This window comes from Panthera onca, chromosome A1, assembly GCF_046562875.1.
Source record: "Panthera onca isolate mPanOnc1 chromosome A1, mPanOnc1 haplotype 2, whole genome shotgun sequence".
NCBI lineage: Eukaryota > Metazoa > Chordata > Mammalia > Carnivora > Felidae > Panthera > Panthera onca.
The window spans coordinates 6,403,650-6,427,990 of record NC_138339.1 but is presented as its reverse complement, the minus strand read 5'-3'; the positions used below and the strand labels follow the sequence as shown (position 1 = coordinate 6,427,990).

General features: G+C 47.9%; 1 long non-coding RNA gene across 1 annotated transcript; it reads right to left on the bottom strand.

Annotated features, from left to right (window-relative positions):
* Positions 1-21,954: 21,954 nt before the first annotated feature.
* On the bottom strand, positions 21,955-23,898 carry LOC132680090 (uncharacterized). The gene is made up of 3 exons (XR_009610502.3): positions 23,601-23,898; positions 22,859-22,986; positions 21,955-22,542 (listed from the first exon to the last, which is right to left on the bottom strand). It is a non-coding gene; the product is annotated as an uncharacterized LOC132680090 (long non-coding RNA).
* Positions 23,899-24,341: the final 443 nt, after the last annotated feature.

The following is a 24,341-nucleotide window of genomic DNA, read 5'->3' as shown; positions in this document are numbered from 1 at the left end:
TTTTCAACTTGTTCTGTCAGTTACTATCTGTTATGAAGTATGCACACATTCATTATTGTTACTATATCCTCTTACCCACTTAACTCCCGGAGCCTAGAGGTGTCTTTTCATCCTCGGTAATGGAATTCTTGTTCTAAAAGATACATTGATGGTAACATGGCCTCTGATGCCCTGTTCCTTTTTTTTTTATTCTCATTTACTCTCTGTGTTTCCTTTTGGTTGATTTCTATCGCAACGTCCTTAAATTCACTAATCTTTTCTTTGATAATGTCTAATCGGTTATTAATTTTATCCAGTTTGTTTTTCACTTCAGACATTGTATTTTTTCAACTCTAAAAGTTCCTTTTGATTCTTTTGTGTGTTTTCCAGGTCTCTCCTCTTTGCCTTTATGTCTTCCTCTACTTGTCTTAAATACACAGAGGACACAGATGATGGATCTTCTAATGATATTCATCTTCTCCATCACTTCTGTGGGCATTTTTCCTATTAATTGGTTTTTTCGTGGTTGTTCATCTTATTTCCTTCTCTCTGTATAAGGACAACTGGATGCCTGTCACTGTGAGTTTTACTTTTTTGGGTGCTAGATTTTTTTGTGTGTGTTCCATGAAATATTATTGTTTTATTCTGAAGATGATCGAATATCAGTTTACAATTCCCTAGGGAACAGTGGTTTATTAGCTGAAATAAGATGATTTTTATAATTGACAATGAAGTACAGATATAATACTAATAAACAGCAATATATAATTCTCTTTATTTCCCCCATGGGGATTTGATTTGTTTATTTTGATAGTTAATCCTTAGTATGGCTTAAATATTTGTGTCCCCTTCCCCCCAGAATTCATATGTTGAAAACCTAACCCTCCAGGTGATGGTATTTGGAGGTGGGAACTTGGGGGGCTGAGATTAGCTCTCTGCTCTCTACCACAGCATGGGGCAACAGGTACCCACGAGGCCCAGAACAGGCCTTCACCAGCCACCAACCTGCTGGTGCCTTCATCTTGGACTTCTCGGCCTCCAGAACTGTAACAAATAGATACTTGTGGTCTAAGTGACCCCGTCTATGACCGTTTTGTCACAGCAGCCCAAGCAGACTAAGACAGATCTCACAGATGCTTATAGACCCTTTCTGGCAGGAAACAGACACTCAGCAAGCAAACACTCCCCACCGTTGCACAGCATCTTAATCTGTTTGGGCGGGTGTAACAGAATACCACACACTGGGTGGCTTATAAAAGAACGGAAATTTCTCACGGCGCCTGGGTGGCTCAGCATGTTGAGCGTTGACTCTTGACCAAGCGCGTTGACTCTTGGTTTCAGCTCAGATCATGATCTGTCGGTCTCGTGAGTTCCAGCTGCACTTCGGGTTCTGTGCTTGCAGCTGGATCTGCTTGGGATTCTCTGTCTCTCCCCCCACCCCTCCGCCCCTTCCCCGCTTGTGCCGCCTCTGTCTCTCTCAAAATAAACGAATAAACTTCAAAATATATAAAAAGAACACAAGTTGCTCAGTTGGAGGCTGAAAGTCTGACATCGGGGTGCCGGCATTGGCCGACGTACAGCGAGAGCCCTCTTCCAGACTGTGGTCCCACAGGGTAGAGAACAATAGGAGAAGCAGGCCCTCTTGGGACCCCTCTAAGGGCACTAATCCCATCACGGGGCTCTACCGTCATGACGTCATCTGATCCCAACCACCTCCCCGAGCTCCCCCCTGCTCCTAACACCGTCACACAGGGGGAGAGGGTTCCCACACGTGAAGCTGGGGGGTGGGGGACACAAACGAATGTCGGTTCACAGCACACAGCGGGTAAGAGAAGCTGGGGGATTGGTCTCCGTGGCCTTTCCACCCACTCACCTCCCCACCTCAGGCCACGCGAAGCACATATGTTCAGGCCTTCAAACACCAGAAGCAAGCAGGATACAGAAGTGAGGTCTGTGAGGTTCCTGCCCTGTGATGCTTAGCGAGCCTGGCGGTGAAACACCACATCCTTTCGTCTGTCCTAGAGGATGGCCCGGCAACGCGGGTCTTCTGTGCGGAGTCGACACCCGGAAGACCTTGGATGCAGAGAGGAATATCGCAGATCACACACACCGAAGAGGCATGAGGACGGGCTGTTCGTTTGATGTGAGCCAGAGGTGACAAACTTGCTCTTCGGATTCCAAAAGAGGTTTTACCCCCCTTTTTTTAAAAGCAGCAACTCAGGTCGGAGTCCAAAATGCACCTTCATTTCTCTCTGAGCATCTCCATCTTGGTACAGGCCCCGGATGGCACAGTTACTGCTCCCAGTTTAATAATGCATAAAACAGGGGCACCTCGTGGCTCAGTCGGTTAAGCGTCCGACTTCAGCTCAGGTCACGATCTCGCGGTCCGTGAGTTCGAGCCCCGCGTCGGGCTCTGGGCTGATGGCTCGGAGCCTGGAGCCTGTTTCCGATTCTATGTCTCCCTCTCTCTCTGCCCCTCCCCCGTTCATGCTCTGTCTCTCTCTGTCTCAAAAATAAATAAACGTTAAAAAAAATAATAATGCATCAAACAGATGAGGCTCGCGGAATGAGCGTTCACGAGCCGGTGTTGTGTTTTTCTGGCTCATTCTATTACTCCCAGGTGACGGACACTGCATCACAGCGAGTGCTAGACCATGATGCTCAGCCGTGGCCACAGAGTGGAACCAGCAGAGGGGACTTTCCACTCCAAGCACGCTGGGCTTTTGAGAATCTCCCGGTGACTTCTAGTCCAGGTTGGGCACTGTATAATCTAAGCAGCATCAAAACTCGGGAAACTTTTACTATAAATTATGAATCAATGATCTAGTTTTGACAACAGAGTTGTCTTAAATAATAGACCTGCAGTTTATAGAATTCCGAGTCTCCTGGAATGGTAGTTGATCATTTACTAATATATGCCTTTTCCTTTTTTTTCTGAACTGCCTCCACATTCAGTATTTTAAATCGGTTTTGAATTGCACCATTATGAGTGCTGGATCACATGCAAATCAGTTAGAACCAAGTTAGGAACTTCGTTTCAGGCACACACATTAGTGTTCTTCTGTTATTGCCTGTGACAGACATAGAGGGTATTGTGGGTCTTAAAAATCTGGCATGTGAGGAGACAACTGAAGTAAAATTGTGCTTCAAAGTTTTGTTGTTTTTTTTTTTTTAAGAACAACTTTCCGAGTGCAGACGTGTAGTAGCAAATTCAAGAGATCATTTAGCAAATGTTACTTGAAGCTCTTCAATGTGTTAGTTCTGGTGGATGGAATTAACCTAATTTCCCAAAAACTGACGTGGATTTTTTTTTTTTTAATGATCTGGTTATGCCAACACCTAAAAGAAACTTTTAAAACTCCAGTAGCGAAAATCTTAATGTCTTGACCTGTAAGACAAGGTATTGATGGAATTCAAGGTAAATTCAGTTCACACTCTAGCTGCACACCCATGTCTGCTGCACGAGGTTCATCCATCCCCAATGCCTTGTTTAACATTTTTTAGTGATTTAATCCCTTGTTAGAGACTGCCTGCAAATGATGTGGGCTGAAACAATTCACAAGAATATACCAACATAGGGGCTCCTGGGTGACTCAGTAGGTTAAGCATCCAACTTCAGCTCAGGTCTTGATCTCACAGTTTGATGGGATCCAGCCCTGCATCAGGCTCTGTACTGATGGCTCAGAGCCTACTTGGGATTCTCTCTCTCTTTCCACCTCTCTCTCTCTGCCTCTCCCTGACTTGCACTTTCCCTCTCTCTCAAAATAAATAATTAAAAAAAAAAAGAATATAGCAACATAGAGACTTGTGGAAATTAAAAATTTGATCTTTTCAAAACTTAATTGTGATTAGTATACCTAATTGCTTAACATCAGAACATCTGTATCATGTCAGCCCCAAGTAACTTCAGGAATAAAGACAAAAAACAAAAAATGAGAAGAACATACCAGTTTCTGAAGCAGAAGACTTGCCATACATTATGGAGATGGGAAACTTTTTGGTCGATAAGTAACCTGTCATTGAATTGTACATCATCAAGAAGTTCGTGTTTGTTTTATTAAAATAGAGATATTGTGTCCTGTCTGGAAACTGAGGAGAGAGAATGGATAATTTCAGTTGAGATGTTAAAAATAATTATTTATTATTATAATTATTCATCAGTTCTGTAGACTGGCCTCTTTTTTTCCAGGAGAAAAGGGTGCAGAAAGACCCAGTCAATAATACCCCATCACTGCCTGGGTATAGTGCACTCACTAGACAGCTAGGACCAGCTTACATCCAGGTACCATTGGGCCAGCCCCTTTACCTGGGCTGTATCATTTCAGGAGATGTTCAACTGCAGGAAATAGAAAGCCCAACCAGCAGCTGCTTAAACCATAGGAACATACTCTGTTTATTTATTTAACAAGAAGACAAGTGGTTCAAAGCCCTAATTCCAAGATGGCGGGACTTCCTCAGAGTCTCTAGAGTTCTCCTGCCATTTCTCTTAGGTTCGCAGAGTGGCTTCCATAATTGCAGGTGCCGCATGCTCACATAACAACATCCCAAGGCAGAAAGCGGGGCTGCCAGAGTGGTGAGAGAATTTCTTTATTTGACAAAGAAAGAAGTGCATTTCCCACAAGCCCCCAGCAGCCTGCCCCTCACCTCCCGTGGGGCCACTTGCAGCCACAGGGCAAGGGGACAGAGGGTGCCTGGCTCTCCAGCTCTGGGGCTGGAAGCAGGTACTGGAGACAAGGATTGGACTGGCTGGTGGGTAGCCACTCCCACAGAGATATGGTCAGGCCACGGGGACTTCTAAGAGGAAGCCATTTCCAGAGAGTAGCAAGGCCCAGCCCTGTGCTTGGATGCAGCCGGTGACTGGGTTTCCTGAACTGTTCAATTAAACATGCATAACCGATTTCCTCTTCCTGCCTCTGCCCGGCCTCCTGTCTGGGGCGCGAGATCCATCCTCCTCCGAGTGTAAAATCCTTATTATTTTATTTGTCCCTTGTTTGCTGGTCCCTCCTTGCTGTCTCCAATATTTTTTGTTTCCATTCCTTGCTTGGCTGGGACTTTTTGATTTATCCCATCGCTGGAGGTCTGCCTGAGAAGGCAGTGGAGATTTATCCCCCTCCGTATTTCAGACGCTCGGAGCAGGGGCCGCCTTGTCCCCTGACTTTAGGGGAGCCATCCATTACGGGGTGCCCCGCTCAGCCTGCCCGACTGGAGGAGGCGGACTGGATTCAGGCCACAGAGGAGTGGCTTCGTTGAGAAGACACAATTTTAAGTTCCTCTTCCGAAAAGAGATTTATCTGCAGCATCGGCTCCCATTTGCCACTGCCTTGTCTCAAGTCTTTATTGCATGTCCCTTGAACGTTGCAGTGACCTCCTGATTGATGTTCCCGTCACCGATCCTTCCTCCCTGCAAAGATATTTCAAGATACCCAGAACCAGTGCTCCTCGTGTACTTAAGTGGCTTCCCACTGTAAACAAAATAACACACAAACGTGCTCGTGTGGCACTCGGGCTGGTTTTTGGCGGGGTTCTGGCACAATCACTACTCCAGCCTCATAGCCCCCTGGCTCCGGCCACGCTGGTCCACTCACCATCGCCTTCCTGTCACCTGTGATCTCTCACCCCGGCTTCTCTACTCATCCACTCCTGCTGCGGGAACAGTGTCCTGTCTACCTGTCGGTGGAAATTCTTCCCATCTCTAGCGGATGGAGGGCGTGTCCCCCTTGGCCAGCGCGCACACTTGACTCTTGGGGAAGCAGCACCCCTACTTTGCAGACGGTTGTGTGCAGTGGGGGGGGGGGGGGTCACAGCGAGCTGTCCTTCCTTAGCAAGGGTGAGACCCCAGCCAGGCCAGCCCTTGGTGACAGCCGTGCCCTCAGTGCGGCCTGTCGTTCTTTATCGTCTTCGTGGGCTTCTCCCGGCTGGGCTGTGACCCTGCTCCTCTCTGGGTCCCAGCACCTGCCGCAGGAGGCCCAGAGGGAACGGGACTTGAATGCCCTGCTCCTCCCTCTGCCCCACTGGTTCCCCCCTGGGCTCTGACCCAGGGTGCCCTGCTGTGCTGCAATTCCTCTCACATCCCCCCGGCCGCCCTCGCCCCTCCACACACTGGCACACACACTGTAAGTTTGGGCTCCGGGCCCAGGGGCACCGGGGTGAAGTGTGGCCAAGTGCTGAGGCACCGGTGGGGAGGATGAGACTAGCAGAGAAGCCGTGAGGGGCGGCGGGCCAGGCACGGGCTCTGGGACATCGCACGTCGTTGGGAACCTCAACACAGGCCGCGCTGCGCGTTATCCATCAAGGGGGCTGATGACAGGACGCGGTTTCCGCCGAAGCTATGGAAGTGGACGAATGCACGCACCCTTCTCAGATCGGTGGCGGCATCCGGCAGGAGTTAACTAAAGAGAGGAAATGAGTTGACACGTCACGAGGGATCGATTGCCATTTTCTTCTCAGGCCGAGAAGGAGGAGAAGAAAATTCCAGAAAGAAAAGAAAGGGTGCTGACACACACGGGGTGCACGAAGGGTGTGGCCTTTTGGGGGGATGGTAAGAAGTTCACTGTGGTTGAAGGTTCATGGGTGCGGCCAAAATTGCTTGTGGCTGAAGTTTCTGGAAACGTTCTTAAAAGACAACTGTCCGGGATCCTTTACCCCTCCTTCATCCCTTCCTCCATCCTCCTGCCTGGAACGCAGACGCAAAGGCTGGAGCTGTAGCCACCACCTGGGACCATGAGGTCTTTCAGAGCAGTGAGCTCGAAGGAGCCCGGGTCTCCAACCATTTCATGGAACAGAGCCCTGGATTACCTGTCTGTGGGTTTTCTACAAGGCGAAAATAAGCTCCCTCATTTGAGTCACTATTATTGTGGATTTCTGTTCTTGCAGAAGAATCTAATCATGGAGGTGATGGGATAGGGTAGTAGGCCATTGGAAGCAAACTGTGAGGGGAAAGGTATTTACAGGCCAACAAAGGAGTTTAGGCCTCAGTGGACCAGCAACCAGAGTTCTCCAGCAGAGGAGCACGGTGTGATTTTGAAGGAAGGTGGCTTTGCCACAGGGAGGGTGGGCGCCCCGAGGGGAGACACGAGTGGCAGCAGACCAAGGAGGCTGTGTAGGGGAGAGGGGAGACCTGAAGCCAGGCCGCATTCCAGAGTGAGCCCAGATGCTCGCCGGGCTTTCTCAAAGTTAAGAGAAAAGGGATAAAGTCCTAAAGCAATGGTCCTGCTGAGACCGTTACTGGCTGTGGGAGCTGCAGGGAAGGACCGGGGTGGGGGGAGGGCAGGCATGGGGGCAAGAGGAGCCTCTTCTGATATCTCTCTCTCTAGCCTCACCTGCCTCTGCCAAGGCAGTGACTACTCCCACCCTCCACGCCGCTGCCCAGCATGATGCAGCTGCCTTGACTCTTTTAGGGACCTTCTTAGGGCCTTGCTTTTGTGACTGGGTCCAATGGCCTGACCTGTGTGGGCTTCCTCTGAGGATGCAGGGACCCAGCAGCGTGAGCTGGCAGAGAAGGGGGATCTGGGAAAGGGGCGTTCCCGGGCCAACAGGTTCCTGATGAGAAAAGGCAGGAATGAAATCAGCCAGCTGCAGAGTGTCTCGGGAAGATGTCCAGAGGCCATGTGGACAGCTCCAGGGGCGGGTGGGTTCCGGAATCTGGATCTGGAGCCCTGGGGGCAGGGACACCAAGAGCTGAGCAGGACAATGAGTGGGTGCTGCTTAGCATGGGCTGCTTCACATACGGGGTGGGTGGGGGTATAATGTGCTCATCAGGACATCACAGCATAACCTTCATTGACCGAGTGGGTGACCTGGAAACTGATTCCAGGATAAGAGGGAAGGTGCAGCTTAGTGGCTCCATGGGGACCCAGCACTCTCTTCTGGGCCATGCTGAGCCATATGCTTAGGGCACCATGGCAATTTCCAGAGCCCTCCCCATGTGGGCAGCAGAGTCTTTGACTCAGGAACTGGCCAGACCTCAGCCCACCAGTTAGTCTTCCGGTTCTGCGGGTCTTGAGAAAGGTGTGGCCTGATAACTAGTAAGTCGTAGGAGAGCTTGATCTGTCTGCTTTGGGGGATATTCAGAGAGCATTTAATAACGTGCCAATGTCCATGGTGCAATGCTCAGCAAAAATAAAACACAGTATAGGCAACATGCTCAGAATTTTGAGACAAATATTTATGCATCTAGACATACAAAGCTGGTTTCAAAGGGCTTCACAAAGTCTCCTCCAAGTGTACCTGGGGCTCGTCTGGAAACCGTCACTGTGTTTCCATACCAATCCTCTGCAGGAACCACTGGGGTCTGAGGTTTACAAAAGGATTTTAATAGGCCATATTTTTTAAAAATTAGCGTAGGTAGCTGTGAAAGTATTAAGAAGGAAGCATTGCAGAGCGACAGAAAAGCCACATCAATAGGAAAAAAATAGAGTTTTCTATGTTCTGACTCTTACCTCTTCACGGCTTCCATAAAGTGAGACCTGACTCCAGGACTTCTTCTCATCAATTTTTTTATTTGTGCCTCATATATCATCCTTTGCTCCTTCCATGAGTTCATAAGAAAGCGTATAAAACCATGCTTCCTTAGGCACAATTTCTTCCAACAAGGTGGTTGGGGACAGTTTTAATAAAACATTCATTCAGGTCAGTGAGTTGCTCCTGGAACAGTCAGCACATCCAGGGATGGATGTTAAAGACCTTAAGTAAGGTCTTATCTTTGTGCTGTAATCTGGAAAATTCTCAGAAGAATTATCAGGCTCAGTTTTACAATCATGCAAGAAAATAAATACCCATTTTCCTCTTGCCAGTGTTAACCAACAAGAAAGAGGCAGTCTGCCCCAGTCCCCAAGAACTCCTTCCTGAAATAAGACCTTAATTAAAGCTCAAGTCCTCTTACCTGGACCGGACCTCAATCTTGGCTTAAGTCATGTGGACAGATAATCCCTCGATCTGATCCTGTTTTTATCCTCCCTCTGCTCTGCTGGTTGAAGGCTCACCAGACACTAAAGTGATGGGGAACATTGCTCTCACGAGCACTGGCAGCTATAATGTATTGAGTCACTCACATATTTCAGGAACGTGCGGTACAAGTCGCAAATGGCTTATTTTCACAATAGTTCTGCAAAGTAGATATTGCTTGACCCATTTTCAAGAACAGAAACGGGATGTTGAGAAAGTCGACTCGCCAAAAAGATGCAGCCCGTGCTGGGTGAGCCAGGCTACCTGGCGGGGTCTCTTGGCTTCTTCTCTTGGGTCCCCACTGTGTGATTCCATCTACAACCTCTGTGTGTCCTCTGGAGGAAAATGACGACATGTTGGGTCAGGAAGTCAGTGGCTGTTTCATGAGGACATATTGTGTCCTTGTAATTTTTGAATCATTTATTACTGAATATTCTATGAACTGCCTCTCATGAAGGCAGGGATTATGTGTGCCTTCATACCACTGTATTCCTGACGTATAGCAGAGTACCTGGCATATAATAGTTGCTCAAGAAATGCTGATGTCTCTTTTGAGTGTAACCTCTATCAAAGAAAACACCTAGTTAGGTGGCTTCTCTGTCCTGCATTGGCTTGCCCTTACTTCGGGCAATCAATCCATCCTTGCTTCCAGAAATACACCGAGCACAGATAGTCCTGCCGGGTTCTTTGCCCCAAAGCCCTTCCCTCCCGTCTCTGCCTGGATCATGCTCATCTCCTTGTGAGGTATTGTCCTTGTCCCCTGAAGGACCCCTCCATCCGTGGTCTCTGTCTCCCAGCTGCTTTCAAACTATTCACATTGTCTTGCTCCTTTAGTTGTCTGTTCTGTATCCCATCCAAGCCCCCCTTTGGTGAGAAGCCACCAGCATCTCCATGATGCACGAGGAGGTGCAGACATGCAGCCAGCTGTTGTGAACTGGCTTTCCAGAAAAAAAAAAAAAGTAACATAATAATAATAATAATAAAAGAAAGAAAGAAAGCAAAAGAAAGAAAGAAAGAAAGAAAGAAGAGAGAAAGCAAAAGAAAGAAAGAAAGCAAAAGAAAGAAAGAAAGAAAGAAGAGAGAAAGCAAAAGAAAGAAAGAAAGCGAAAGAAAGAAAGAAAGAAAGCAGAAAGAAAGAAAGCAAAAAGAAAGAAAGAAAGCAAAAGAAAGAAAGAAAGCAAAAGAAAGCAAAAGAAAGAGAAAGCAAAAGAAAGAGAGAAAGGAAGAAAGCAAAAGAAAGAGAAAGAAAGAAAGCAAAAGAAAAAAGAAAGAAAGCAAAAGAAAGAAAGCAAAAGAAAGAAAGCAAAAGAAAGAAAGTAAAAGAAAGAAAGCAAAAGAAAAAGAGAAAGAAAGAAAGCAAAAGAAAGAAAGAAAGCAAAAGAAAGAAAGCAAAAGAAAGAAAGCAAAAGAAAGAAAGCAAAAGAAAGAAAGTAAAAGAAAGAAAGCAAAAGTAAAAGAGAAAGAAAGAAAGCAAAAGAAAGAAAGAAAGCAAAAGAAAGGAAGAAAGAAAAAGAAAGAAAGAAAAAGAAAGAAAGAAAGCAAAAGGAAGAAAGAAAGAAAGCAAAAAGAAAGAAAGAAAGAAAGCAAAAGAAAGCAAAAGAAAGAAAGCAAAAGGAGGAAAGAAAGAAAGTAAAAAGAAAGAAAGAAAGAAAGCAAAAGAAAGGAAGAATGAAAGAAAGAAAGAAAGAAAGAAAGCAAAAGAAAAAAAAAAGAAAGCAAGAGAAAGAAAGCGAAAGAAAGAAAGCAAAAGAAAGAAAAAGAAAAAGAGAAAGAAAGAAAGCAAAAGAAAGAAAGCAAGCAAGCAAAAGAAAGCAAGCAAGCAAGCAAAGGAAAGAGAGGCAGAGGCAGACGGGTGATTTTCAGTGTTTGCCTATATCTTTTCTTTTTTTTTTTTTTAAGTTTATTCATTTGATAGAGACAAAGACAGCAAGCAAGGGAGGGGCAGAGAGAGGGAGAGGGAGAAAGAAAGAAACCAAAACAGGCCCCGTGCTATCGCCACAGAGACCCACGTGGGGCTCAGACTCCCCAGCCGTGAGATCATGGCCTGGGTGGAAACCGAGTCCCACGCTCCGGGGCCGCAGCCTCCCAGGTGCCCCACGCCCACCTCGGTGCGTAAACCCCGCCCTGGACTCAGTCACAAGCTGTGAGTGGCGCCTCGGAGCCCAGAGCTGCACGCAGAGGGATGGATACACGACATTAGCGCCGGTGCCCCAGCGGGCCTCCTTCATCGCACCGCCGCCTGCGAACCACAGGGCGCGCCGCCCTCGTTAGGATCCTGAAATTCCCAACGTGGCTTCCGTGGAGGAGTTGCCGGGAACGCGGCCACACCACACGCGGCGGGTCAGCCTGATCTCATTGGGAAGAGAGGGGTAAATTGCCACAAAGGAAGGAAGAAATCCCCGTCTGTTTGCTAAAGAGGTTCCCCGCCCCCCAAACCTCTCACAGGGGGCCCCTCGTGGGTGCCCTGAGGCTCCTGGCGGTGCACCCCCACGCCTTTCTGTCCCAGGGTTCAAGGTGGTATTTTTTAAGCTCCTCAGAGGCAACCCCCCCAACTTCCAGGAGGTGGCGCCAGCCACAGGATGCTGTCCTGCTGCCCCCGCCTCCAGACGCCAGCCCCTCATGAGAGGGGCTCCCTGGTCTGGAATAACGGTCTGTGGGCTACAGCGGGACCGTCCAAGCCACCCTGACAGTCCCGGGAGGGCACACACCGGGCTCCCCTGAGCTCTCCCAGTCCGCCGAGGGGCAGACACACCTCTCTGTTCTGCTCCCCGTCCGGAGGTCATTGTGGAGTAAGCCACGCAGGGCATCCAGGGCGGCAGACTCGGGAGCCCAGGGAGAGAGCGGACCGTGGCCCACAAGCCTCTCCCCCAGGGGTCCCCAGATGGGCTAGGTGGCCCAGGCGGAAAGGGCCGGGATTACTCAGAAGAGCACAAGGGTATTCTCTGATTCATTCTCCAACTCCAGGTCCTACCTGGACCCTCCCCACCTCCCCAGGAAAACACCACCGGCCGCAGCCTCCGAAAACCAGTGTCTCCACCTGTCTGTCACCGCAAAGCACCAACTTGAGAGTCTAAAATCAAGGTGATATTAATTCAGGATTTAGATTTAAGCTTGCTTCGTGCAGTTCTCATATTAAGTTGTGTTTAAAATTATGTCTCTGTCGGGATCACCAGAAAATATGGGAATCGCTTTCTCCAGGAGAGACAATCATGCCAAAAGGCGAGGAGAATTTTTGTTGTATTCCCCAAAGCAACCTGTAGCCGTGATTCAGTTGCCAGTTGTGGACTCCTTTGTCTACGGGTTGCTGTCATCTGTCAGTAAATGAATTGTAGCCCCTTGCAAAGGACTTGTCTGCAAAAGACTTCATATTTCAAACAGGGTTGTTTGGAGAGTTGGTTACGCAGTTACACCGCCGGAAGCCCTAAGTGGTTCCACTGCATAATCGTAGCAATGTCGGTAGTCATTTGACTCTGTTTTCACGGGAAGATAACGTACTTGCTTCCATTTTACTCTTTCCCTTCGATATGTTTATTAGGCAATGAAATTTGTTCCTTAAGAGTTGGGCTTCCTTAGAATCCCTCACCTGCCCTCAACTGCAGCCTACGAAGGAGATTGATTGTGTATCCATCCCTGTGGTGTCTTTAGGTTATAGGTGCTAATAGTTATTGTTATTTAATCTCTTAATAATGTGCCCTTATATGTCCCCCTTCTTAAGCGCTGTGTGGTTTGCTCCCCGTGATTAGAAGGTCAACGAGCTACTTTGCCCTGGGAGCTTATCCTCATTGTAAGAAACGACAGCCAAATTATGGGAAGAGCCTAAGCGTCCATCAACTGATGAGTGGATAAAGCAATCGTGGTTTGCGTACACAATGGAATACTACGTGGCAATGAGAAAGAATGAAATCTGGCCTTTGGTGGCCACGCGGACGGAACTGGAGAGTGTGATGCTAAGTGAAATAAGTCATCCAGAGAAAGACAGGTACCATATGCGTTCACTCCTATGTGGATCCTGAGAAACTAAACAGAAGACCGTGGGGGAGGGGAAGGAATAAAAAAGAGAGGGAGGGAGCCAAATCACGAGAGACTCTTAAAAACTGAGAACAATCTGAGGGTTGACTGGGGGGGGGTGGGAGGGAGGGGAGGGTGGGCGATGGGCATGGAGGAGGGCACCTGTTGGGAGGAGCACTGGGTGTCGTATGGAAACCAATTGGACAATACATTTCATATTGGAAAAAAAAAAAGAAGCAATTCTCCCGCCTTGGGGGGTTAACCTGAGTCAGCTGTCACATTAGGGTGGGAGGCAGAGCCCCCTCTGTGGGAGGCTCTGTGAAGTCCTCCTGGATGCACCGAGGGCGTTAGACCAGCTGGCTTGGTGTTTTCCCTCTGAGCTCCTCCCTTAGCTTGACCTCTGGGTCAGCAGCCCCGTCCTCAGAGTCACAGCCGTGGCAATGGTGCGACTCTGGTCCTGATCACCCCTTCACCTCCGATTTCTGCAGCTGCCCCCTGAGGTCTCGGGCGACTCGGTCGCGGAGGGTGGCCTCTTACCCCTTCCACAGCACTGAGCCAACGGGACTTAAAACCGACGAAATCATCTCAAGGAATGAGCTCCCTGGTTATTGTGTTCTCCCTCTGACTCCACAGATCTTAGACCATAACCGGTGATAAATTCTGAGACTCCAGGTGGTGGCTGAATCGGGAGATTTTGTTTGTTTTTCACAAAGAAAAAAAATGAGCCACTGTCATGGTGGCAGCCAGCCAGCCCCACAGGCAAACGTGGTTCATCTCTGTCATTCATTCTGGAAGTCCTTCTTTCTCCCCACCCCTTTCATCCCCAGGCTTCACTCCCAACCCAACATATATTTGGGGAGCCGCTGGATGACGTGAAGAACAGTAAAATAACAAAGCCTGGGGTCAGCGCATTTAGCAGTGCGGACAAGGAGCTCAAAGCAGGTGTATCTTGAAACCCTGTGCCATCAAGTTTCGTTCCCACCCAGGGGCTACCCTGTTCTGTTCTCTACCCCTCCCTCGTTTCCTTCTTTCCTTCCTCATTTCTCTCAGCCTCTTTCTTTCTGCGGGTTGCCTCTGTGGGTCCACTTGGGCAACAAGCTATCTTTTTTCATGTTTAGCAGGAGGAGAAAGAAACCTCATGTCTGTCTTCATCTATTAGCAAAACGTCTGACCCCCTTACCTTGGAGCTTTCATCTGCTTTGGGGACATCGTTTTAAATGTGCCTCGTAAGGGGCACCTGGGTGGCTCAGTTGGTCAAGTGTCTGACTTCGGCTCAGGATGGGATCTCACGGCTCGTGAGTTCGAGTCCCCTGTCGGGCTCTGTGCTGACAGCTCAGAGCCTGGAGCCTGCTTCAGATTCTGTGTCTCTGTCTCTGTCTCTGTCTCTCTGTCTCTCTCTCTCTCTCCCTGCCCCTCCCTTGCTTGTGCTCTCTCTCTCTCTCTCTCTCAAAAATAAATACACATTGAAAATAATTTAACTGTGCCTCATCAAATGTGAATGTGGCTGTGGCATCTTGGCCAAGAAATGATTGCATTGTAGCACAAGCCTTGAGACATGCCTTACATTCTAGCTGGATCGGGGTAGTAACCACCCATTTATGTCAACAGTGGAGGAGAGAGCCTCCAATCCAGATTACTAAGAGATTTTTGAATCGAGTAATCTGCATCTTCACAGTTTCTTATGAAAACGCTCACAGTGCAAAGGAATACCCCTATGTTCTCCCAATTTAAAGGAAAAAAGGAAAAAAACAAACAAAACATGTCTCCCTAAGAAACTCATGTTCTTTCGTTGAAGTCGGCCGACTGCGTAAAGTCACCTAACAAATGTTTTCTCTCTGGCTAAAGAGTAACCTCAGCTTCCCGAATGAGTCCTTTAGTTCTCTTGCCTTAGTTTTCTGTTGTGTAAAAAAATCAGCATAAATGTGATGGCTGCAAATCACACCAGTTTACTAGCTCTCTGTTCTACAGATCAGAAAAAGCCCAGCTTGGAGGGCGATGAAGACAAATAATGGGAACCGTAGTGTGATTGAAACATTGTAATCTCCCGCGGCAAATGGGGCCCAAACCTCAACAGACATTGCAAGTAACCTCAGAATTGCCTGTGGCCGGAAGCCCTCGTTGTCGTTATTTTCAGCGCCAAACTGGCTTCGCCCCTTGGAACTCTGAATCGTTTACTTCTCGAGCCAACGGGCCAAATACCAACTACTTCAAGTCTGTTAGAATCCAGTGAAGGAGATAACGAGGCACTTGAAATATATCAAATGGTAAACGATTTGGCACCAGGCACTTTGGCTTCCTGTGCTTTCAACAGGGTACCCTCTCTGGGGCTGGCAAGGTGTTCTCTTTGAAGCTCCCTCTCGGCCTTTAGTCAAAAACCGTGGCAGGTGCCTGGGTGGCTCAGTCGGGTAAGCCTCCGGCTTCAGCTCAGGTCAAGATCTGAGTGAGTTCGAGCCCCACCCTGGGCTCTGTGCTGTCAGCTCAGAGCCTGCTTGGGATCCTCTGTCTCCTTCTCTCTCCTCCCCTCCCCTGCTCGTGCGCGTGCGCTCGTGCTCTCAAAAAAATAAACATAAAACACACAAACACACACACACACAAAACAGTGACGACTAGGGCTCTGGGATTACTCATCCTCACCTGGAACTCGTCAGAAATGCAAATTCTCCAGCCCCATCTGCTGACTCGGGAATCTTGGGGTGGGAACCCACAATCCATGGTTTGACCAGCCCAATAGGTCATTCTGATGCTGACGTAAGTTTGGGTGTGCAGGGACTCTCGGTCCTTCTACAACTAACACGCTGCATAAAGTTTTGCCTCCTTTAATGTGTAACGTCCGTAATGAGTCCTAGTCATGCACGTCAAATATGGGACCTCCCTGAGGTCGGTGCGCACGCACTGAATGCAGTGTTCGTGGTGGGTGTAGACACTCTCCAGGTGAGCAGATCTGATGTCACACAATCCTGACATCTAATGTGGTGGAATGCGTGGGACCTGTCTTTCCACAAACTGCGCCTGAAAATTGATGGCAATAGGTTATTTGCTCTTGTGTTTGTTCTGTTTTGTGTTGTTTTTTTTAGTGATCATGTATACGCCTCTTCTAGGCTTTGGTCCTGTTAACTAAAACTTCATCTCCCCATCCTGTAGATAAGAAAGCTCTAATTGTATGAGCCAAAGATGGCTTCAGTTTCTGCCACTTTCTAGCCACGTGTGGTTCTTAGGGACTCAAACTTACTGAAATCCCCTGGCCCTCCCAGTTCAGGCACCCATCAGCTTTATTTCTACTTGGCTTTAATTAGCCTCTTTTATCTATCTTTTCCTGGGTATTCCTCTTGGGGGAAGCTGTTCAAGGACTCCCTGTAAGAGCTTTAAAATCTGCATTTTTCAGGTATTTTATATGTGTTGTTTATCAGGTTGATGGGCCGCCTGGGTGGCTCAGTTGGTGAAGCGTCAGACTTCAGCTCAGGTCATGATCTCACGGTTCGGGCTCTGTGCTGACAGCTCAGAGCCTGGAGCCTGCTTCGGATTCTGTCTCCCTCTCTCTCTCTGCCCCTCCCCTGCTCATTCTCTCTCTCTCTCTCTTTCTCTCTCTCTCTCTCAAAAATAAATAAACATAAAAAAAGATATGTATCAAGTTGAGGAAGTTCCCAACTATTCCTGGTTTTCTGAGGGTTTTTAGTATGATTAGATGTTGTATTTAGTCAAATGCTTTTCCTGCATCAATTTATATGATCAGATGATATTTTTAAGGTTTATGTATGAGACAGAGGGGCGGGGAGCAGAGAGAGAGGGGGCGGAAGATCTGAAGTGGGCTCTCTGCTGAGAGCAAACAGCCCAATGCAGGGCTCGAACTCACAAACCCCGAGATCACGACCTGAGCCAAAATCAGACACTTAACCAACTGAGCCACCCAGGTGCCCTATGATCTGATGATTTTTATTCTTTATCCTGTTGATGTGGTTGGTTACACTGACTGATTTTTTTAACGTTTAGCCAGCCTTTCATACCTGGAATAAATCCCACTCTCTGCCCCTCCCCTGCTCACTCTCTGTCTCTCTCTCTCTCTGTCTCTCTTTCTCTCCAAAGTAAATAAACATTAAAAAAAATTTAAAAAAAAAACATTTAAAAAATGTGGGGTTCAAATGGGTAATATTGTGTTGAGGATTTTTGCATCTGTGTTCAGAAAAGGTATCAGTTTCCTTTCCTAGTTTCCTTTCTGTCATGTCTTTATCTGGTTTTTGGGACCAGGATAATCTATAAGAAAATGTGGAGAATCGGTATCATTTTTTTCTTAAATGTTTGGTAGAATCCACCAGTTAGGCCATTTGAGCCCAGCGGTCTCTGTTTTAAAATGTTATTAATTATGGGTTCAATGTCTTGAATAAGTATGGGCCACTCAGGTTATCTATTTTTTGTTGTTTACGTTTTGGCAGTTTATGCTTTTCAAGAATTTGGTTCATTTAGTCTAAAATATCAAATTTGTTGGGGCGCCTGGGTGGCTCAGTCGGTTAAGTGTCCAACTTTGGCTCAGGTCGTGATCTCGCGGTCCGTGAGTTCTAGCCCCGCGTAGGGCTCTGTGCTGACAGCTCGGAGCCTGGAGCCTGTTTCGGATTCTGTGTCTCCCTCTCTCTCTGACCTTCCCCCATTCATGCTCTGTCTCTCTCTGTCTCAAAAATGAATAAACGTTTAAAAAAAATTAAAAAAATACCAAATTTGTTGGCATACAGTTATTCATAGTACTCTTTTATTATTCTTTAATCCATGAGATCAGTATTAATGACCTCTGTCTCATTTCAGAAACTGGTCATTTGTGTCTTGCCTTAATTCACCATTGGACTGGCTAGAGGTTTATTCATTTAATTGACCTTTTCAAAAACTAACTTTTGGGGTTTTTTGGTTTCTTCATGGTTTTCCTGTTTTCAATTGCATGTGAATTTCTACTCTTTTTTTTTTTTTTTTAATAATTTCTTTTCTGATTCTCTTGGTCTCTTTTCTCTAGTCTCCTAAAGTGCAAGCTTAGCTCTTTCTTCTTTTGTAACATGTGCACGTAGTGCTATATATTGACCTCTTGCGAACCGCTTTCCCTGCAGCCCACAAATTTTAATGCTATCTTTTCCTTCTCATTAAATTCAAAATACTTTAAAATTTTCTCCTGCCCCTTCTTCTCCTGCACCTTCTTCTTCTTCGACCTTGCCTTACTTGGAAGTGTGCTGTTGAATTTCCAAACGTTTGAAGGGTTATCCAGCTGTCTTTCTGTTACTGATTTTTTTTCCTTTAGTTTAATGCCACTGTGGCCTGAGAGCAGACTCTGTATGTATTCTGCTCCTTTCATTTTGTCCTTGGGTGTGGCGTGGCCCAGAAGGTGGTCTATCTTGGTGAATATTCCACGGCGGCATGAAAAGAATGCAATTTCTGCTGGACCGAGTGTTGTAGGACTACTATTAGGCTGGAGCCCTGTTCGTGTGGAGCGAAGGCGTGGGGGAGGGGAGGGCGTGCTATGATCTGTGATTCAGCATCAGCTTCCGTAGGCCTGTGTCTCAGGGCTGTGACCTTCACAAGTGTCTCTCTACGGTTCAGCTTTCCCGACTCCCTTCACTGACTGAAGTGTTCTCCATTTCCTTCCTTGAAGCCCTGATCCCAGTTGACTCTTTTCCCCACCCTTTATTAGGGGCAAAAAGTCTTCAGGAGGCTGGAAGGGGATAGATATCCTTCCCCAGTTGGAATGCAGCTTTGGAAAAAATAGTTTCCTCTGGAGACTAATATGTGGATTTGGCTTTCGGATGTGCCTCTCGTAGGAATAGTGTAAGAAGAACCAAAAGGGCTTGTGCCTTAAGTCTCCAGCAGTTGTTGACGTGAAAGCTGTTTGTGCAGCACATCAACAGACTCTTACACAAAAGGATTGTCAATCCCCTTAAAATGCCGTGGATGAGGTGACTGTAGGAGGCTCGAGGCTTGGATTAAACAGGTGAGAGAGGAGGCCAGAAACCAACTATGCGGACTGGCCAGTGAGCTTGCCAGGGTTGAACATGATTAAAATGGTGGAGGGGCGCCTGGGGGAGCTCAGTCGGTTAAGCATCTGGCTTCAGCTCAGGTCATGATCTCGAAGTTGGTGCGTTCGAGCCCCGAGTCGGGCTCTGTGCCGACCGCTCAGAGCCTGGAGCCTGTTTCGGATTCTGTGTCTCCCTCTCTCTCTGCCTCTCCCCAACTTGCACTCCTTCTGTCTGTCTGTCTCTCTCTCAAATAAATAAATAAATAAATAAACACTTAAAAAAATTATAAAAGTAGAAACTCCAAAACTGTTTTGCTAACTTCTAGGCTAAAGGGAACCAAACTCTGTCCATCTTTCTGTTTGACATTCTAAGCCAGAGGCTGACATTCTCAAGTTTACCTCGGGGTCCGATGTGGCTGTTGGAGCTCTAGCCATCTCACTGCGTTCCAAGCAGAGAGGAAGAGAGGAAGTACAAAAAGGCTTTAAACATATGTGCCCATTTTTAGTGTATTTTCATATTTTCCCAAAATAAATCACTGGCTACAAATTAAAATCAAGGAAGGCTAGATTCTTTGGAATCTTTTAGCTGAGTACACCATTGCCCCAAACAAATTCAGGGCCCTGTGACCGTGGGAAAAGTGTAGAAAGACACTGGCTAGGCACCTAGTTGTGTCTCTACAGTGGCCTTCCCAGCACCCATCAAATCAACCAGGAGCAAAGCTGGCCTTGTCTCTAGGTGTCTTGTCCAGCCTGAAATCATGTGGTTTTGGGGGTGACTTAGGGAAGCATGCTTGTCTTTGTGACCAATTGTGGGGGAGTGGGGGTGGAGTGTGTAATATCCTTTATTCTGTCCTTATAAAATTACTAACTTTGGAACTGGCTAGTCTGACCTACGTCCTGGAAAGCTGAGATTTCCCGTACTTTTCCGTTACCCCCAGGCTGCTCCCTCCTGGGGCAGGACCAGTCCTTTGGAGATTCATTCCTATGGATGAAGCAGGATGCGTTTCGAGCCTGGAAAATTGCCAGAGTGCAAAGCCTCCTGAGCAGAAGTCAGGCCAATAAACCAGGCAAATAAGGCTGTGTTGAAGGGGTACTTTTTCCTATGAAAGGTAAAATACTGTGTAAGGCAGAGTATGCTGGGGCATTATGGTAATGAAGTTCTCAGAGCAGGGGAACCAGAGACGGGCAGGTCTGAATTGCAAAAAGCCACCTGTCAAACCGTGATTAAAATTAGTGGCTGCCATTTGTAGACAGAGAAGACTGATACCAATGCTGTAAGACTTGCCTTCCAGGAGAGAAACAAAGGTTCGGGCAGGGCAGTAGATGTCCCCCGGAGGAACGTGCTGAGCTGTAAGTGTGTGAGTCTGCTGTTTTCCCATAGAGAAAACCCCCAGAACTTTCTGGAAATTTTTTGCCCCAGAAATTACTGGAAATTAGGTCAGTCTGGGAACCCCTGAAGAACGGTGGGGATGGACAAATCTTTAGAGCCGAGGGCGTCTTTTGTTTGTAATAGTTAACGTTTCCATTCACTTTCTTCCTCTTATTATTTGTTTAACGTTTATTCATTTTTGAGAGACAGGGAGAGACACAGCATGAGTGAGGGAGGGCCAGAGAGAGAGGGAGACACGGAATCCGAAGCAGGCTCCAGGCTCTAACCGACTAAGCCACCCAGGCGCCCCTCCATTCACTTTCATTTGAAACAGAAATCCATATATCTCTACTCGAGTAAGCAAGCACTTTTTAAACAATATGGTGACAACATTCGTTTCTGGAAAAAAACAATGATTGAGTGAAGGTTTTTTGTTCTTTATGCAATAATAGTAATAATAATAATAATAATAATAATAATTAGGTATTAGGGAGTATGTTAGCACATTCTTGGAGCCCGAAAGGGAGGCAACAAATCATACCTTTTAGTAACACACCCCAGAGGTCTTTAAGGTATTACACATCACATTTTTCTAGATTTTTTTTTTTTTTTAGTTTATTTATTTGAAAGGGACAGTGACAGTGCAAATGGGGGTTGGACAGAGAGGGAGACAGAGAGAGACAGAGAGTCCCAAGCAGGCTCCGCAATGCCAGTGCAAAGCCGGATGCGGGGCTGAAACCCACGAAACCCTGAGATCACGACCTGAGTCGAAACCAAGAGTCAGACGCTCAACTGACTGAGCCACCAGGCTCCCCTTTTTAGATTGGTTTTAAGTTAAAAACTCTACTTTTTAACAGGCAAAGTGCTTAATCTCTATGTCCAGAAGTCAAAGGTCATCCATCTGTCTTTATTTTTTTTTTAATTTTTTTTTTAACGTTTATTTATTTTTGAGACAGAGAGAGACAGAGCATGAACAGGGGAGGGGCAGAGAGAGAGGGAGACACAGAATCTGAAACAGGCTCCAGGCTCTGAGCGGTCAGCACGGAGCCCGACGCGGGGCTCGAACTCACGGACCGCGAGATCGTGACCTGAGCCGAAGTCCGACGCTGAACCCACCAAGCCACCCAGGCGCCCCATCCATCTTTCTTTAGAGAAGCAGTAACAATAGCAACTCGTCTTTATTCTTCAGGGTGAATATTCACAGGGCTTGAACGTGGTGACGCTGCTTCTCAACGCTTTCCCCTTGGGGCTGTCTGGACACGGTGACCTTGGGAGGAAGGCCTGAGCTCTCCGTGGTCACATTCCTTGCCCCCTTCACTCCTCTGGCGGCTGAGCGAGGCCACCGCGTGCTGGCGCGCCCCGGGAACGCGGTGTCCCCGTGTCAGACACACATCGCGCAGGAGCCCCGTGGGGGCGACCCCGGGGGCAACAATCAGGCGGGAGGCTCGACGCCCACCCGAGTTTCCGCACGGGCCCAGTGGGTAGAGTCGGTTTGATTTTCACTCCCTGTGGTGCCAACAGGAGGGAGATGGCCGCTGGGAGCACTCATCAACGGGGTCACCGAGGGCTGAGGTGTCTACACTCTGAAGGTAACACTGAGAGGTAGCAGGGAAAACCCCCTGGGCCGCCGCTCTTGGACAAAGCCACCGTTTCTGGGATCTAAGTCGTTCGTCTGTTCCAAGGCGGGGCAGCGCCCCCTCTGCTCGGCTCTTTGGGTTTGGGGGGCCTCCACCCACTGGCTTTTGGGCTTGAGTCTCTGTCTCTCTCTCTCTCGCCTTACCTTCTAGCTCAATTCCATTCGGCCCAAAGTATTTCATAAAGCTCCTGATGAATAATTCACGCGAATGTACTAACGGTGTATACATTTTAAAGGAGGAGCCTCCTGGAGCGAGTTCGGCTTTAATAATGTAACAATGTAATGATTCGATGTTGCCAGAAAAGCAGAATTTAATCACACATCTCTCCTCTCCCTCCTGACCCACCTGTCACAGACGGTTGGCTAATAAATGGGAAGGAAGATTGACTCGTGGAGAATTCTATCAGGGAAGAATCATCATTTGCTCTGTGTCCGCCTCCTCCTTCCTCGGGAGGCTCGATGCCAGAACTTCCTCCCCAATCAGGATGTTATTGATCATCCACGGCACAGCTTTTGTGTGGGAAGCGGGCCAGCAACGTGGCCTTTCAGCATGTTGGTGGCCCGGGCACCCCCACTGTCTCACTTCGGTCCCGCCGTGCCTGATGAATGTCACCTGGCGGCTGACTAAATTAAATTAAAAGCAAAGCAAAACACCATCACCAGTATGCAGTGACAGAAAAGAAAAAAAAAAAAAAAAAAGACAAACAAAAAACCCAAACCGACAGCCCAAGCATATCACACCTAATATTTCACACTTCATAAAGCTTTCCAGGAGACTGACATGCCATTTTTCATAGGAGACAGAGAGAGGACAGTCTCACTCCTGTCCCCTCTCCTCACCTGCCTGCGAAACAAAACAAGCAAGAACACAACCTAAGGGAAATATGCAAACTGTTGTTATAGGATGTAAGTGGGCTACTTTCAAATTGCTGCTACTCACCTGACAGCATAGAGCAGGGATCGCCCTCCTCTTGCGGGTAAAACACGGGTCTGTGGACCACAGCCTCACGCGCCTGCAAAGAGCCAACTGTGAAAGCCTTCAATAGCTACCACGTAAAGCGTTTGGCCCTAAAGGAAAGATAAAGCACAGTGCGTGGATAGAGAGGGTTAAAGGACGGGTGGGAACAGGGTGTGGCTGATGCGGGAAAGAACATTCTGGGCACAGATGGCAGCCAGGCCGGGATTGCAAGCTGGGGGTCCGGAGGGTGCTGTGGACAGCAGAGGAGGTGAGTGGAACTATCAGGAGGGAGGGCAGCAGGAGGAGAGATCCCCAAGATTCAGGCCTCCCCCCGGGACAGGGCTTTGGAGCCCTTTTTAAGGACTTTGTCTTTACCCTGACTGAGATAGAACCCAATGTAGGAGGCTGGTCAGAGGAGAGATATTTCCTTAAATTTAAAGGCTCCTGGTTTTGTGGAGAATCGACTCTAGGAAGGTAGGCCTGAGGCACAGACCCCAGCAATTCCTAAAAGGCCATTGCAATAATCCAGGCAAGAGGTGCTGGTGCCTCGGACCAGACTAGTTGGGACGTGGGAGCGTTGATCGGGGGGGCTGGGAATGAGAAGGGGTCAGTTCAGGATATATCTGGGAGGTGATGTGGACAGGATTGGGTAACAGGTTGCACACAGGGTCTGAGAAAATTAAGAAGGTAAAGAATGACTCCACGGGGTTGGAGTCTGGGCTACCTCAGGGCGTCACAGTCGAGGGCAGGTCCCGAAGCCCGTATCGTGGAAGCTGGAACGGGGACCAAGGCAGAAGCAGCATGCCATGAGGGGCGTGACAGGCCGCCGCTTAATGTTAACGAACTGATCGTTGGATTCCATCTCCAACGAACTGATCGCTGTTCGTTTCTTTCTCCCACCAAGGCTCCTGGGCCTTCTGTGATTGGCTTTCAGTCCCTGACCTTCTGGGGTTAGGTGTGCAGCCCGCAGAGGGTGGAAACCCCGCCGCACCAGAAATCCCTGGAGCCACAGGCCCCCTGCACCTGACGCGTTTCTCCGCAGAACTGCCCAGCCCCTTCTGCGCCCGCATGGGGACAGGGGGCGGGGCAGTGGGCGGGTCTCTTCCCAAGTCAAGAACACGTGCTCACAGGGTAGCAGGGATGTGAGCGTTGATGCTTCTCTAAGAACGTGGCCTGTCCTGTGGGTGTCATTTAATGAAGGCGAATTACCTGTATAAATGAATTGTAATAACAGATCGAAATCATAAAAGCTTGACGCTTTAATTTACTCCCGGAAGAACTCCAGAAAAACAGAGATGTTTCCGAAATCTTTTTTTTTTTTTTTTCTGAATTTGTTTTCTGATTCCATCTTCAGAAGCTGTGCCATGTGACATTCACAAAAGCAATCTATGTGCATCCAGGATAGAAATACGCTTCTCAGATGCAGGTGCGCCCTGTGAATCGGAAACTGTGTGACTCCCTATCA